This window comes from Trichosurus vulpecula, chromosome 1, assembly GCF_011100635.1.
Source record: "Trichosurus vulpecula isolate mTriVul1 chromosome 1, mTriVul1.pri, whole genome shotgun sequence".
NCBI classification, from domain to species: domain Eukaryota; kingdom Metazoa; phylum Chordata; class Mammalia; order Diprotodontia; family Phalangeridae; genus Trichosurus; species Trichosurus vulpecula.
Genome location: NC_050573.1, coordinates 400,014,021 through 400,020,470, shown reverse-complemented (window position 1 = coordinate 400,020,470; position 6,450 = coordinate 400,014,021). Strand labels below are relative to the sequence as shown.

The 6,450-nt window shown below is 40.5% G+C and overlaps 1 pseudogene; it reads right to left on the bottom strand.

Moving 5' to 3' along the window:
* Positions 1-901: 901 nt before the first annotated feature.
* Positions 902-2,119, bottom strand: LOC118839002 (annotated as a pseudogene).
* Positions 2,120-6,450: the final 4,331 nt, after the last annotated feature.

The window sequence follows — 6,450 nt, the reverse complement described above, 5'->3', positions numbered from 1 at the left end:
CTTAGGAAGATCCATGTGATTTGCCCATTCTCACCCAAAGAACTCAGGACCAGAGTGGGCAGAGGAAAGCATTTTATTGGGTGTAGTGCTCACTGGAACACTCATACCGATACAGCTGCAGGAGCAGGGGTAACCATTTCCTCCACTCCTGCTAGAGTTATGGTTACTTTACAGTCTTTATTTTTAACATAGTTTTCCTAGGTTATACAGTTTATACAGGTAGGATAATAAGGATACAGAAGCAAAAGTGAAATTAATTAGATTTTCCTTGTCTTAGTTTAGGATTAAACTATATTCTTTTACTTCTACTTTCCCTCTTTTTTTTTTGAAGGTATTCACCCAAATCTTTATTTAAATGCTAATTGATCACAACCATCTCAAATAATCTCCTTTATGCAAGTTTTTCTGACTGCTTGTCACTTGCAAACACACAAAACTTCATACCTCTTTTGCATCACTATGAAAGTCTACCCTGTCTTCCCCTGACCCTGATTGATGGTGGGAAGTACATTAGACTTGACAGGGCCCTCCCAATAGTTTGAAAGTTCCATGATTAAACTTCAGTACTAATCAGCACCTTGCAGAAAATACCTAATCCAGGAGAGCGGCTTAAATGAAACTGTTGAAGTTTGATTTGTTGTGACAATAGATCCACAGACAATGCAGTGGAAAATAAAGCTGTTTGGGAATGTTGGCCTTCAGCTGTATTACTGCAGGCAGCCTTAAACTTGCCAGCTAATTCTGTATGTCACCTGGCTCCTTGGTTGATCTTTAGCAGAGGCTGAATATCCTGTCTGTATCTTGGTCAGTGACCTTATTATTTTTACACTTTATGGTGACAATAAGCAGTGAGCCTGGATTACCTTCACAAAAGAATGCTTACAGTCAGAGACAGCCATTCTCATCTACTGTCTTCCACTGGACAGATGGTCATGGGACCAACCCTTGATCCAGGCATAGGGGGACAAGGAGAGAAGAGAGGCCTGGTGCCCTCTGTGAATGGTATAGTGTTCATTCCATAGAGCAGGGAGTATTTGATAGCATCATAGAACATAAGGCTTCTTTCAGTATAATCCAGATATATGCCAATTTTAGGTATGGGCTCTTTCATTTGCTGGCAAATTAATCCTGGTCTGGTGATCAGGTAGAAATCATTTCCCCTCTTCTCACAGCAAAGCATGTACCTAACTGAGTAGTAAGTAGGTTGTCTTCCTCAGGCTTTTGGTAGAAATCCCTAGTGCACACTGAGGTTGCTCACTCACATCCACCTCCCAGTAGCGTATGCCAGAAGCAAATGCCTGCTGACCAAAGACAAAATAATAAAGGAATTTTTCAAGGCTATTAGGCTGATCTGGACAGTCATCTTCTCTTGTTTTATACTCTTCAGATCCTCAGATACAATGACAGAGCCACTGACTGTTGCAGGATCCATAGTGATATTTGCTCTGAATCTCTTTAGCCAGTCCTTCATCCCAGTGATGGGATAAAACTCTAGGGTGAAAGACTTAGGTTTTTCAGAAAGCAGTGATTCACTTGTTTGCAGTAGCTCTTTGCTGTCTTCAAGTAAGTCCAAATCAGGTCTGAATCTTGTTTCATCTATCTTCTGGATAATATCTTCAATGTTTTCCATGTGCTGACTTGTTGTTTTGACCCTCAGCATGTAAGCCTTCAATTCATCTTGTTTCAAAAGGTCCATGCACAACTTTTCTTCCTCATAGAGAAATCGGTGCATTTTTGCATATTCTCCTCTCATCAACTTTCTCCACTTAGATCGTTTATTCTTCTTTGAAGATTTAAGGTCTTTCCATTTCCTGATCTTCTTTCTCAAACGAGGCACAGTGTCCTGGAGTTTCTTCCTGCAATTCAGAGAAGCCTCTTCAATGAGGGAAAAGGTGTGGGCTGCATGCTCCTGACCTTTAGTACAGGCTATACAGAGGAAGGTCTGGTCCTCCTCGCAGAAGAGTTTGGGGACTTGCTGGTGCTTCTGACAAAGATTTTGTCCCACAGGGTTCTGCAAGTTCTGGGAGTTAAGCTTCTTGCAGACAGCATCCATGTTCCTTTTCTTGAGGTTTTTCTTCAGCCTGGGTCCCCCACTTAGAGCCAAGAAGAAGTTCCACATTCCAGGTGTTGCTGAAAACTGACAGCGGATGGAAGGACTTTGAGGTCTTCAGAGGAAGGAGCAACTGCCTGAGGAGAGACTTTCCCTTTTTAACATATGCAAATTATGCAAATCAGTAAGCCTGGATTCTTGACCAACACCAGACCCTAGATAAGCCTGAACTGGTTCAAGAGGGTTTGGCCTCTCTAATTCCCCAGACTGCCTTCTCAAAAAGCATGCACATGCATACCAGCCTCTGACCTCTCACCTGACCGACCTTGAGGCCTGGTTTCTGCTAAAGCTGGGGTGGGGGAGGGGAGGTAAGTATACCTTTAGTTCTGTGGAAACAAAACTCCTCCTCCCATTTCTTACATAATCATTAACTAAGGGAATGGGAATTGGAGTTTCTGCACCTCAATTTCCCGGTTCTTTGTCTAGCTTTTGTGCTCAGATTGTAAGCCCACCTCCCAGCCAATGGTGAGAAGGGTCAAAGGTGGGTGGGAATTCTCTTGTGTTAGGTATAATTATTGGCGCTTTGCCTCTTGTAAAGTGCCTCAGTTGCTAGATCTGTTCTAGGACAGGATGCCCTATTCTCGAGAATTGAATAAAATTTATTTCTGTTCCCACCCTGAGATGGCTCCTTATTATAAATTTAATTGGTGAGGGTCTTTCATCCCACCCAAAACCAAACTCATAACACCAGCGTGGCAGCTCTCTAAACTGTTGGTGACAAACTAAAGAACTAAGGAACAGAGGGAGCAGGAAAGAACAGGTCACCACGTTTGTGAGGGGCTGTACAGTACTCAAGTAAACTTTAGGGAAAAGGCTCAGTATCCAGATGGGGCCAGTTCTTTCCACCCAAAAGTCATTTGGGGCAGAGACCAAGGCAGATGAACTATGAATTCCCCAGTGTTGGAGGAGGCTGCAATGCTTCGAGATCCAGTTGTAGTAGTAATTAAGGTGGGACTTTTTGCTTTTCTTCTCTTAAGTGCCTTTAAGGATTCTGGCCTTTGTTTGAATGTGGCAGAAAAAGTGGGATCTTTATGTCTTGGAGTATTTCTCAGCACTGAGACAATTGGGAGTCATTGATTTGTATATGATGTGATCCCGGGAATGGAGAACTTTCCCAGACCCAGCCTGGGTGAGGTCAGAGCCCTCAGGGCTCCAAACTGGATGTAATTGAGAGCTTGGCATTAGATTTTTGGGCCACACTCGTGGAAGGAGTGTTGAGACTCTGGGCAAGCTGCAAACTGCACCCCCACCCCGAGCTTTGCAGCCCAGATGTTGGCACTGGTAACTATGTATTGTGATTTGAATCAGACAAGGTCTGTCTGTTGATGTTTGTATTTGCCTTGAAGTTCAGGGGGCTGATCTTTTCCCCCAAACTGTGAATAATATTTGTATGTTTGATTAAAGTTACTTTCCTTGGTAAAGCAGATCAAAGAACCTGTGCTGGCAGCTTTCTGGGTACTGGTTGTTGGTGGATCTTACACCCCCACAGCAGCTACTAGCAAGATTGTTGAAACACCAGTCCCCAAGAAAGCCACCATCAAGGAAGGGAGTCAGCCAGTGAACAATATTGAAATATAAGTGTATGTATGGGGGAGTGGGGGGAGGGGGGTGAGGTGGAAGGGGACTGAAATTACCAAAGATATCAGGAGGAAGAAAACTCAAAGACCTTGAACATAAGCAGCTAAATCAATAGGGAAAACATTAACAGCAGAAAAAAATATGGCCTCCATATCTAGTAAATGAGTAGATGTATCTGAATAAACACTACAAAGCAAAGGAAAATGATATGCTTTGTGAGACAGAGGACCCTATGGAATTTGAGGAGAACATAGAAGCACTACACAATGTTCTTGAATGCTTTAAAAGAAAAATGGGAATTATTAGAACAATTTATGATTTGCACAACAAAAATAAAGGGCAGAATTAAAAAAAAATGAATCTACAATGGCAAGTCTTACCAAAAGAAACAAAAAAGAAAATAATAGATTGGGAATACAAATGCACAGAAGTGAAGAACAACTTATAAGAAGAGAAGCAAAAAACAAGAACATTAAAAGAAAATAAACTCACTATGCCAGCAAAGCATATTGATCTTGAAGAGGAGGATGCATAGAGGCAACTCAATTTAAGGATCATAGATCTCCCATAAGAAGCCACAGAACAAAAATCTTCAACGACATAATTCAGGAAATAAGAGAACTGCCCAGCATTTCTAAAAATAGATTATAATATACCAAATGAAAGAATCCATGGATTGTCTCCAGAAAACAAAAATAAACAAAAAAACCAGTCTACAAACCCCAAGACATATAGTGGTTAAATCTAATATTTCAATTAAGAAACAAGTTCTGTAAGCAGTCAGGAGAAAGACCTTCCAATAAAAAAGAGAAGGAATATGAGTAACACAAGACTATCCTTTATATATCAGAAAATGCAAGAAGGAATAGAATAATGTGTTCTGGACATCACTGGAGCCCAGGATGCAGCCCAGGATGACTCACCATGCAAATGTTTGCTTAACCATAAATGAAAAAATTAGACATTCAATAATAAAGAGGCATTTAAAACATTCTTAGGAAGAAAACCAGATCTGAAGACATTATTTGCTTCTCAAATACACTAAACAACAGCAATGCTGGAGGTGTAGATGAATGCAGCAGCCAATGAAAGCAACAGCAACAGAACAACACAGACACTTTTGTAAATGTACACAAGGAGACAGGTGAAGGCAGAAGTCAGGTGAAGGTGACAGTGAAGAGACAGATCTGGAGCAAAATGGGCAGAGTGTGGTGATGCTCTGCCTGCGATAGTAAATCAACATGTATACATACACATACACACCCACCCTTACACATACATATACATATACACATCCATCCATCCATCCATCCATCCATCCATCCATATATATGGAAGTACATTACAATATGAGAAAGTACATGAAGGGGGAAGAGGAACAAGGGGAAAGAGAGGAGATATACATGGGTCAAACTGAGGGCTAGAAATGAGAAGGTGATTTCTGTGGACTCAGGAAAAGATGAACCTATGGGAAAGAGGGAAAAGAAAAGGGGGGAAATTGGGAAAATTTAAAAAGGTAGAGAAAGGAGGGATGCCTTTCTTTGGTAATGGGAAAGGGTTCCATTGATGAATTCTTCTATAGGTGAAGAGAGATATTTTGTGAAGGGAGATGGTGATTTTGTGTTGGGTGTGCTCTGTGGGATTTAGTTGCTGGAAAAAAACTATTTGTCCTATCCTGGGAGGAGGAAGTCAGAACTTCAAGGAGCAAATGCCACCTGGGAGGGTGGGAGGGCATGAACCCATGGAGGAGGTTTTGAGGCAAATAGAGAAAAAAAAATGTAAACAGAGGAAGACTATAGATAATGGACTTTCTAATTAGGATTGTGAGGGGTAAAAAGGGGTGGAGTCCTACAATGGGACAATGTTCTCTCTGACATGTGCAATAATTAGCATTGTTCTGGGAGTGAAGCACAATGGAAAAGGAGAATCAGAGGTGAAAGTTCTGAATAAACTGCTTAGAAGAAAGAGCCCAGAATGGATCCTTAAAAGTTTTTACTCTGTGAACAATGCAGAGAATAGAAAGGCAGGTAATTGTAGGGATTATGAAATAGAGAATGAGGTCTAGAATAGACTGAAAGAAAATATGGATAATGAACAGAGTGAAAGAAATCCTTTCTGGAAAGGGAAACAAAAACTAAGTTAAAAATACTAATGAACAGGATTAGTTGAAGGGGAGAAAAGGAAGGGTGAATCCATCTGACTAACTGGGGACAGAGGTGGGAATTAAATAACCAGATAAAATGAGGAAAGACAAAGGAACCAATAAACAAAACCCCAAAGGGATATGGGTAACTAATGGGAGGAGGAGATCAGGGGTGAGAGGAACAGAGTTGATGGAATTAGGGCCTCCTTAAAGAAGAATAACCTAAAGCAACTGAAGGAACTTTGTACTGTGTTTATAGCAGAAGAGGAGAAATCACAACTTAAAAGCGATTAGAGACAAATGGAGGAAAATATAAACCTAACTCTCAGAATTTTAAATGTGGATGGATTAAACAATCCAATAAAACAAAAAGATAGACAGATTGGGTAAGAAAGTAAAATCCTGTAATCTAATGATTACAAGAAACACATTTAAAAAGCAAAGATGTAGATAAAATAAAACTGAAGGGATGATAAAAAATTATAATCTATCAAGTGAATCCTAAAAGGATTCACTAAAAGAAATCCTAAAAGGCCGGAGGTGTAAACATGTTATCTGGCAAAGCAAAAACAAGCATTCAAAAAATTTAAATGGATAAACAAGGAAGTGGCCTTATGCT